The sequence below is a fragment of the Chinchilla lanigera genome, unplaced genomic scaffold, assembly GCF_000276665.1.
Source record: "Chinchilla lanigera isolate Chin_1 unplaced genomic scaffold, ChiLan1.0 scaffold00004, whole genome shotgun sequence".
Classification (NCBI taxonomy): Eukaryota; Metazoa; Chordata; class Mammalia; order Rodentia; family Chinchillidae; genus Chinchilla; species Chinchilla lanigera.
The window spans coordinates 1,166,911-1,177,779 of NW_004955405.1; positions in this window are offsets into that span (position 1 = coordinate 1,166,911).

Here is a 10,869-nt window from a genome sequence, read left to right on the forward strand (position 1 = left end):
CCGCCCACAGCTCCCTGTGCGCCGGAAGCATCCTTCCAGGGAACCGGAATGCTGGGAGTGAGACGCCGATCCAAAGACCCAAAAAAACCGGCGCTCCCCGCCCCAGGCTCCCCGGGCGCTGGGGGCCCACCCTCCGGGAGCCGGCAGGCAGAAAGCTATCCAGCCCGAAGGCTGGCGCTCTCCGCCCTGCATACTTTATCTTATACTTTCATTTTGCCAAATAAATAAAAGTCTTTTCTTCAAAAGCCAATAAATTCCCTGTGTTAATTCTCATCTGTGAAGAAAGAAACTATGTACACAAAACCATGAATATCTACTGTCTCTTATAACATGTGTAAAAAGTGGTGACTACATCAGTAAAAGAACCAAGCACTTATCACCAACCTCCTTCTACTTACAGTTCACCTCTTTGGAAAAATGAGGACTTAGCTTATTCTCTTCTAGAAAAAGAAAAGAAAAAATGCCAAAAGACAGTACTAACATGAGTAATCTTTATTGGCTTTATTTCCAATCACAAATAAATGGGCTTTGAAAGTGATTTTGTTCCAACATGGCATAATGTGAGAAAAGGCTGGCAATGCTGCAGTCAACTCATCATAAAAATCAATTAGAAAGAAAATGCGAATTGAAAGGAATTATTTTGAGTTAAAATACATCGGGGTTGGTTTTAGGTTCATGTCAGAGCTAAAGAAAGCATCAGGAGAGGCAAGATTGAGTTCAAGTCTAAGGCCATGGCTCCGTCTAACAGACGTCTGAAACTTTGGAAAATTACTTAATGCCAGTGAACTTCTAATTCCTCATATGCAAACTCTATCAGAATTGTTTTGAGGTAAATACTTAAAAGAAAAAGAAAACCAATAATAAAGATACTTTAAAATTTTAATACTTCCAAAGTTAATAATTAGCTTATTTATATTGTGATAATATTCTCTTTTTATGCTTTTTGGTTTTTTTTTTTATTTGTTTGTTTTTTTCTGGTACCGGGAATCAAACTCACGACCTCGCACTTGCCAGGCAGGTGCTGTGCCACTGAGCTAAATCCCCAGCCCCTATGCTTGTATTTTTATAAGTCACAATTTTAGTATGATAGTACAATGGTTGACTGGCTCATATTTTTTGTGTTGTTTTATCTGATATCATTGTAGAATTTCCCTTTACAAAATTTAATTCCACTGTGGCTTTCTAATAGTGCTACTCTATCAGCATAGTCCTCATTAGGGTGTAATTGCCTTTTGTCTTCCATATTTCTTTTTGCTGGAGACTAATGTAAAATTACAGTTCATTAATTACACCATCATAAAATCCTTGTAAATTTGATTCCTTCATGTATTTATCTATGAAACTCTCTTTTCTTGATTTTCTTCCCACCTAGTTATCTTTATTATTGCCTTTATCATTTTATATTTGTGTAGCTGGTTTAAGAAAGAATTGGATCTATCCGTACTTGAGTGTATCATTTAAAATAGTACGTTGCAGGTGTTTAAGTCAAGAATGATCGTATTAAATAGTATCCATAATATTCCAAAGTGAATTTAAGAACTGAGTGCAAAGTAGGATTTCAGAATGTGAAATGTACCTAAAACTCAGATTGAAGTTGAAATAGTATATTGACAAACTGACAACAAAACCAACCAGAAAGAGGAGGAAAAAGTCAAAACTACCTCTTCAGAACAATTAAAACATTATAGCTAGAATATTAGCCAGCTATTCTCCTTTACAACAGTGTTTTGAAGTTTTATGTTTTTTGTTTTTCATTGTCTGTAGGACTTGGCATTACTGTTATATAAATTCCTTTCAAAAGAAAGCCCCTATTAGGGAACTGAATTAAGGAACAATCAAACAGATTACACTAAGAGTTTTTATAAAACACAACACAATATCTTACAAACATCAAACTGGTCTCCTTTGGAAAAAAAAAATGTTTTTGAAGACTTCCGACTGTATAGGAAAATAAAACACGATTGCAGTCACTCCTTAGGGTGGTGTCACATATTTAGCGCTTGACTTTGGGGAGCACCCAGCAGATAGAGGACTGAGCCATACATAATGCCTCTTACTCCGGACACTTGTTTTTTGACAGACTGTCACTCCAAAACCGTCTGACCTGCCTAGCAACTCACTCTAATAAAGAGTTACAACTTGGTTTGTGAGCAAACTGAAAACTCCTGAAACGAATACTTGCTCCCTTTCCACACTCACTTACTTCCCACCTTTATTTTTACAGCTATTAGAGGTACTTTTTTCCCTGAAAATATAATGAAACTCAAATGTGCCTGCTACATGAAATAATTTTTACATGAATTATACAGCCGCATTAAAGAGAAGCTAGTGCTTTAATATAAGCCTGAAATAAAATTTCTCATTGCTTTTTATTGTTTGAATAGTAATCATATAATTTGTTTACATATATCTTCACATAGAAAGTATCTCCCTAGACCTAGATATTCTTCTTTTTTGGTGTTTTTCCAGTACTGGGAATCGAACTCACAACCTTGCGCTTGCCAGGCAGGCGCTGTGCTGCAGAGCTAAATCCCCACCCCTAGATATTCTTTTTGATGGACCCCCATCTATAAATGATTTTTCTACTTCCACCTAAACCAGGTTTAATCAGGCTCATTACTCAGTAGACTTTAGTGGATAAAATCTAAGTTTATAATATTTATGATTTAAATCATTTTCCAAAGAGCATAGTAAAGGGGAAGAGAAAGTACTTTTGTAATGGGGGTTGTAGTTATTATTATTATTGTAAATAATAACCAATATTTACATAGCACTGTGTAGTTTTAAATGTTCTGGCATGTGATTTACCTTATTAAATGAAACAAATGAGGAAATTCACAGTTAGTAATTTCAATTCATGAATGCGATAGTTTAATTTTTTTCCTTCTCATTACTGGACTTGAGAAGCATGTCTATTAGGTTCATTTTCATTATCTGTGAGGACTCCAAATGCAGCTAAAGTGAAAAAAGAATGGCATCCCGTCACGCTGTGATTAGAAAACAGAAAATGATTTTGGCAACAGAATAAGTCATGGAAGACTGCAGGACACCAGCAGGTACACTGACATGAGAAGGTAGAATATAGCTAAACCTTACAAAGCATACAAATAGCACCAGAGCACTAAAACAGTAAACCACTGCTACCCCTTTAGAAAGTTCTTGGTGTGGGGAGATGTCTTGGGAACATTTACATAGAAAACATGAGGATTTGATTGAGGCCATGTATGAAAAGATGCATGCAGAAAGATTTCACTCTTTGTCTGCCAATATCTGCTGGATTTAAATTGCTGATTCCCATAATATAAAACCTATAGTTATATTTTCTTCCCAGTTTTCTGAGATATCTGCGATCTTACTCTACACTTAAATTTTATTTATTTTATTCCAAAAATAATAACAGAGATAAAGTTTATGTAACTGGAGTATAAGATCCCCTCAAATGCTTTAAACTTGCCCATGGGCTCTCCCTCTCTCCGCCTTGGCAACTCCCAAACCGAGGTTATCGAAGACCGTAAGGTGGAGATCTTTGCATTCTGAGAGAAGTTCTCAGAATATACAAAATACATGCTGAATGGAGTGGGGACCAAAGAGAGCTGAATACAGTCAGCCCTCTACTCCTGATGTTTCAGAAGAGTTGACCAACCAGTAATCATGCACTATGTGGTGAGGATAGTAATCAAAACACGCCCAGTTTTGCCCTACATTATTTCCTAAGCAATGTCATATTACAACTGTATCCATAGCAATAGCATATATGCAAATTAGAAATGATTCAGAATTATAGGAGGGTGTGTATAGGTTATCTGAAAATATTGCACCAGTTTTTATAAAGGACTTGACTGAACATTCACTAATTTTAGTATCTGTAGGGCAGGGCTTCATAAATCAATCCACTGACAATACTAAGAAATGACTGCTATAAGAAAATGGAATATTGTGCTTATTTCTTTGTTTGCCTTCCTCTGATTCACGGAGAGAGGAAAAGGCAGTAATACTGTTAAGAAGAAGGGAAAAAGCATTAGGAAGAGTCAGGAAGAGAGAGAGAAAAAGGAAAAGCAGAACAACAGGCAAAGAGTGAACAAGGAACATGAGTAGGAAAAAGTATGAATTTTGGAAATACATGAGGGAACTTTAAGGTGATTATTTCATATTCAACAGAATTTGTGCTGCAACAATGTATATATTTCTAAGCCACAACCTTTTAGTGATCTATTATCCATAAAAATTTTCCCTGTGCTCATCTGTCTGTTCTTGTGTATCAAATAAGCAAAAGGGACAGTTAGAAACCAAAAGATGTATATGTTTTAAAATAATAATTTAGAACTAATGAAAATAAGAACACCAAAAGAGATGCTGGGAAAATTCAAGGGCTAAACATTGCATAATTTAGTGTTTTAAGCGCACTGGTCTTCCACAGAGAAGCCAGCATTAGCTTGAGTTCGTGTGGATGTGGGAAAACAAGACCTGATCATAGTGTAAGCCTGACAAATAACACAGATAGCATTGGCTGATAAGCTAGTGTGAGAATGCTTGGAACGCTTCTCATGAGTTTATTGGCCCACAAATAGTGGAAACTTGTGGAATCAGGAAGTTGACTAGTAAAGTAGGAAGCTACTGATAGTACAATTTCTGGCTCTAAAGCATATTTCTCTTACTATAATATGCACAGATAAAATGAATATTTCCTGCTCAGTCCCTCTTTGTATATGTGTATCTTCCAATTCTAAGTGATGATGGTGCATCTCACCGGTGGAAATTAAATCATGTGAGAAAACCCCAGGAGGTCTGATAAATGTAGTCTTTACTTCCCAGACCCTGCGTACTTGAAAGAGGATGGAATGCACTTTTGAGTGAGCCAATTCCTGGTATCAGCTACCTATTCTTCTTGATTGTGGCCTCAGGGAGTTAATTCAGTAATATATTCTATTAATTAAAATATTTAGAATAACTAGAAGCTATGAATAAAACATGAGAACAAAATTTGAAAATCCTTAGTAATATAGGGAAGAATGGCATGGAGCCTTGACTAACGTAGATTTATAGTTCTCAGAGTGGCGCACCCTCTGCAGGGACATCTGGAGATGAGTGGGACATTGTCGGTTATCATGAGACTGGGGAATACCCTGAGCATTTGGCAGACAAGAGCCAGAGGCGGTAAATTCCTCAGTTCACAGGGAAACAATAACATTTAACACAAAGAAGAACTGTCTCATTGCAAATACCAACAGCTCCCCTACTGAGGAATATTAACACAGGTAATCTCCGCAGAATTTCAATAACCTACATTATCATCAAAAATTCATGGAAATATCTATTTTTATTTCTTTCTACTCTCTCATGGAACGATGCATACACAGATGATCATTAATGTGGAAAGTAGGCTAAAAAGAAGGAAAGAAGGGATTAATGCTTTATGGGCAAAAGAATCATTTAACTTTACTAAGTAGTAATTCCCAAAGTATGTTTGCCTAACCATTGGTATTAGCATCTCCTGGGACCTTTTAGGAATGCAAAAGTTGTACCCTACACATCTCCTGGGACCTTTTTAGGAATGCAAAAGTTATACACTACATTAGATGTACTGTGTTAGGTTTTGTTGCTGTAATAAAATACTTGAAGTTGCACACTTTATGAAGGAAGTGAATTTATTGAGCTAACAGATTTTTGAAGCTATTCTCTATACATCCTGGCATCAGCTCTGGTGGGGCCCCTGGCTGTGTCACATCATGGCAGATGCCATTATGGTAGGAGCACAGGTGTGAGGCAGAGGTCATATGATGGGACAGAAAGCAAGATAAGGAAGGGGCCAATATTTCTGTTTTTATATCAACTCACTCTCTCATGAGAACTAATGCAGGCTCTTATAAGAATTGCTTAATCTTTTCCAAGGGTAGTGCCCCTGATGACCTAATCACCTCCCCAAGTCCTTATTTCTTCTGTATTGTGTCTCCTCCCACACTGTCACACAATATCTAAGCCATGCCATCCAATGAGTCAAAACCCCTAGGATCAGATGGAGCAATGCATGTGTTAACACACTGGATCTAACAGAATCTTTTAGGTAATTTTGATACAGGAATTTAAATTTTTACAGCTGCTAAAATGAAAGCATCAAGAAATGAATGTGATAAAGGTATGGTAGGATGAGGCCTTTCTAGTGCATCTGTCAAAAGTGTGCTCATAGAAGAAAATATTTTGTACGAAATTATCACGTTTGCTGTTTTGTTTTGAGGTTAGGAGATATATCCAGGAGGGGTCATTTACTGGCTATCCAGGAGGGTCAGAATGGGGTGGCCATGTAGCCTCTCAATTTAGAATGACTTATAAGTAAGTAGGGTATGAAGTTGCTTAATCATTTAGTGTCACCTTCACAGGCAGCTGTGGGAATTTGACATGACCTACTGAGTCTCAGGCTCTCCAGCCCAGCTCTTCCACACAGTGTTATAGTAAACTGGGATTTCAGAAAGAACCAGTTATTTTACATTATAAAAACTTCAAAAATCCTGAGGAGGGCGTAGGCTGCATTTCATGTTAGAAGCCCATTGTATTTTAAATTCCTGAAAATTCCAGAGTTCAGTAGGATGTGATGCCTCTGTAAAGGGAGGAGCCTCATTCATGGTGCCTCAGGAATGCTCTTTCTTGGTCCAAGTCCCAGTTCACAGTCTATTCTGAATTTTTTGTCAGTATGGCTAGCCACTCTACTCTATCTCAGGCTCTTTCACTAGCTAGCTGCCAAGGTCCCTTAGATTAGCTCTCTGGAGAAAATCCCTGACTGCTATCTCCCCTACTTGGACCCTTTTCAGCACAAAGCAGCTAGATTCCGTCTTTCCCATTCTCCCTTCATGGCGGTTAAGGTTACTTCTTCAGAGGGGGGAAATGAAATTATCTTACATTTGGGACAGTCCTTGGTTCCTGTAATAATGCTTCCTCCTAGGGGCAGTGTCCAAAATGATATGGAAGAAAACAGTTTTAAAACATGATGCTCACTAGAGAAATACATACACTCATAAAAAGATGTGTAAAAAAATAAGCACAAATGTGTAAAAAAAAACCATAAACTTAAGGGGGCAATTTAGTTATCACACAGTTTCTGTAGGTTAAAGTCTGAGGCAAGCAGCATAAAAGTTGTCAGCAGGGCTGTGCCTGTTTACTGGAAGCTCTGAAGAGGAATCCACTTTTAAGCTTATTCATGTTGTTGACTCAATTCAGTTTCTTGAGGTTGTAGGACTGAGATCTCCATTTCCTTGCTAGCTATTAGCAAAGGCCCTATACAAAAAATTAAATCCACTGGCTTTTCTTGCTACCATTCCTACTTTGCCTTCTTTTTCCACAATATCTGCCTGGCTCCAGCCAGAGGAAGTTTTCTGCCTTAAGGGATCATGAGATTAAACTGGACCTTCTGAATAATCCAGGTTAATCTTCCTATTGTAAATTGAATAATCTTACACATGCAAAGTCCCTTTAACCATGCAATAGAGTATATTTATGGGTTCCAGGGATTAGAGCGTGGACATCTTTGGAGAGCTTTGCTTCAGCCTAACAAATGAGCAAATTAATTCATTCATACCTCCTGCTGCAGCACCAAGCGTGCTAGTGTCTGGAGAATAGACATTAAATGCTGTAGCTCAGCATCTCAAGGACTTAGTCACCTAGAGTATGGAGAAACAGATGAAAGAATCAGAGAGAGGCCTGATGTCTTACTAATAAATTTACCTGTAACACTAATTCCTAGGTATTCCATAATACCTTTGTTAATAGTAATATTAAATAATAACAAGGTTGTCAGCCAGCAGGAACTCCGATGGTAAGTATTTACCATTTAAAAAATATGTCCACTCCTCAGGGTCCTAGGGAAGCCATTAGGTAGGAGTTAGCCTCTAGCCCATGTGGCAGCAAGGCACAGGGACTGCTAATCATTAAACCAAAATTAGGGCTGAGTCCCCAGCAGGGACTGAGTTATGAGTGTAACTAGCACAAAGTCAGAAGTGGAAACCAAAGTAGGAATAGAGAGTAAGAACTCAACTGATTACAGTAGAAAGAAGGAAGCGTACTGGGTTCTAGAAAGCCATACTCCTGCACTGCAGTTTCCCTTTCTGATTCTTTGCACTAGGTCTGATCATGTCTTGGTCACTTCGCTCATTGCTGAGACTCAATACCTGACATCCACAACTTAAAGGAGGAAAGAGTTTTGGATTCTGTTTTTAGTCCACGATTGGGAAGCTCCAGGGCAGGAAAGGCCTGGGCGTTGGCAAGCTGCTCCTATCGTGGTGGTGGCCTGGAAGCAGAGAGAAGGGTTGAGCTGGGGAGGGAGATCTGCCCTTGGAGGTCACATCCCCAGTTACCCGCCTCTCCCAACCAGACTCTGCCTCCTAACAAGAAGCCGGCTGTGTCACCCCCATGTTTCAGTTATCTTCTCAAAGCCCCACCTCTGAGTACATTAGGCTATTGGGGGGCATCTGGGTGCAGTAAAAATCACTCTTGATGGGTAGCAAGGAGACGTAAGGAAACAGCTCAGGAGAAAAAGTGTCACCGGGCCACAAAGAACCCTACGTATGTAGAAATAGCATTAATCTGTACACAGTCAGCAGCTGCTGCAATGGCCCTAGAGTGGCGAGGACTGAGCCTAGAGACTGGGTTAAGGGGCCATGGCTTCTCAGCCTATGAGACTGGGTGAGCTTTGCAGTTCTCAGTCAAACTGGGAGTTTTTCTCTAGATTGTAGATGCAGAGTGCAAAGTTGGGTAAAACATACATCAGGTGGAAATGGAGGTTGGGAATTTACGGTTTGAAATGTAAAAGACCTTTTCAGAAGGGGAGATTTCTGTCATCTGGTACAACACTAATTTGTTGACTCAGATCTTTTAGGATACCGCTGATGAAATGCACTATATTAGCTTATTATTCTCTCTTCCCTTCTAAAGCATTTTAATGCAGATTTTATTAAGGTTTTCTTTTAACTAAATAGAGAGAAAACTGTGAGAATATGGGCCTTTGAATGTTATTATTTTCAGTGAGTACAAGAAAGAATGATCACTAGGATGTGCCACCTTCCCTTGTGTTAGCTTTTCATCACTGTGACCAAATACTTGAGAAAAGCAGCTTCCAGGAGGAAGTGATTAAGGGTCAGGGACCAGATACGCCCTTCAGAGGCACAAACCCAGGGACCTACTTCCTTCTACTTCTTGGGTTCTGCTTCCCAACTGCCCATTCTCCCACGAACCTATCAATGGGTCCACTATGAGGGTACTGTCCCTGCGACCCAGTGCCCTCCCCACTGTGCACAGCTGCATTGGAAATTCAACTCTTGACACATGAGCCTGTGAGGGATGCTTCATGTTTTAACCATAACGCTACCTTCCCCTGCAACAGAACATTATGAAGAAAAATAAATACATAATAAATGATCCTCAAAAGATTTCTTTTCAGGAAGGAAATAACATTTTGTATGATTCTAGGTCCCTAAACACTCCTCTCACATTGAAATAAGCACATATGAGTAAGAGATAAAAGGTGTATCATAGTTCTGCAGGCAAATCTTCACTATTGATATAAAATAAGAAAAAGGAGCAAGCCAAAGCAGACTTTTGAAAGAAACTCTGTGTCAGGAAACATTCAGCACTTGGAAGCTTCTGAGAAGTAAATGTAAAAGAGGTGGGGAGACCATATGTCTTTTAATGCTCAAGGCTATCGCTTCCAAGATTTTTAATGTCAGATTTATCAGAGTTTTGAGACTTTTTCCTCTAATGAATGAACTTGACTTGTGAAGAGCCATTGGCATGTAGTATGTTGACTATTGCTTCTGTTTCAATTTTATGTGAAGACAGCCACCAGAAAAAAGAAAAGGAAGAAAACCAGCATGGGACTTTCAGCAATCTGCTTCAGGTAACTGATGCCCCTGTAGAATATTATCCAACTTTAGTGCCGAGGCTCCAATTTCCCTGGCCTTTCTGGATCAGATCTCACCTCCAGATGCATTCATGGCTGCCATGCATAATGCAAAGTCAATAACACTGGCTTCTCTGGTGGTATATTTAATTGTGTGTGTTCACATAAGATTTTATTGCCAATTGCGTTCTAAGTCTACATGATGTTTTGCAGGAGGAGGGGAAGCAGAAGGCCAGAGGGGCATAAAGTTTTATACCTGGGTCTTCTGCTTACCCTGAATAGAGCTTTGCATGAATTCTTCACCTTTCCTTTCATTTCTCTAAATGGAACTGCTATCTATGGTGACTTATGGCAAAGCTAACTGTAGGAAATTTCAACATGAATTGTAGGATTCACATAATTTGTTGTATTTTCCTGCAAATTTTATGTAGATTAACTTTTACCTCATGAAACCAGAGAGAAGAGAAACTTCTAAAGATTGTAAGGAAGCACTGTGTTGGAAGTCTATATTGTCATGGAGATGTAATTCAGGATAATGGCTATAGGAACAGAGTTGGACTGAGGGACTCTAAATAGCTCACTGAAGGCCCAGTTTAGCATGTTCTTTTAGTTGTGCTAATATTACACAGAAAAAATAAACAAAAATTTTAAGATGTAATGTTTTATTCAACAGCTTTCCTGACATTATTCTCTTGGGTCTTCCCTTTTGAGAGTGCCTCTGCTAATTGCTTTAACATTTTCTAACAAGTGTATCATTGAGCCAAGAGTGCCCCGCATCCAAATCCCTGATGCCCGGGGCAGGTGGGCCACAGCGGCATGAGATACAAAATCACAGCTGGAAAGCTGCTCTTTCTGGTTTAATTTTACATTTCTTAGTTTAAAATGTAAACAAGGGGCTGGGGATTTAGCTCAGTGGCAAAAGCGCCTGCCTGGCAAGCGCAAGGTCATGAGTTCAGTTCCCGGTACCGGAGAAAAAAAAACCAAAA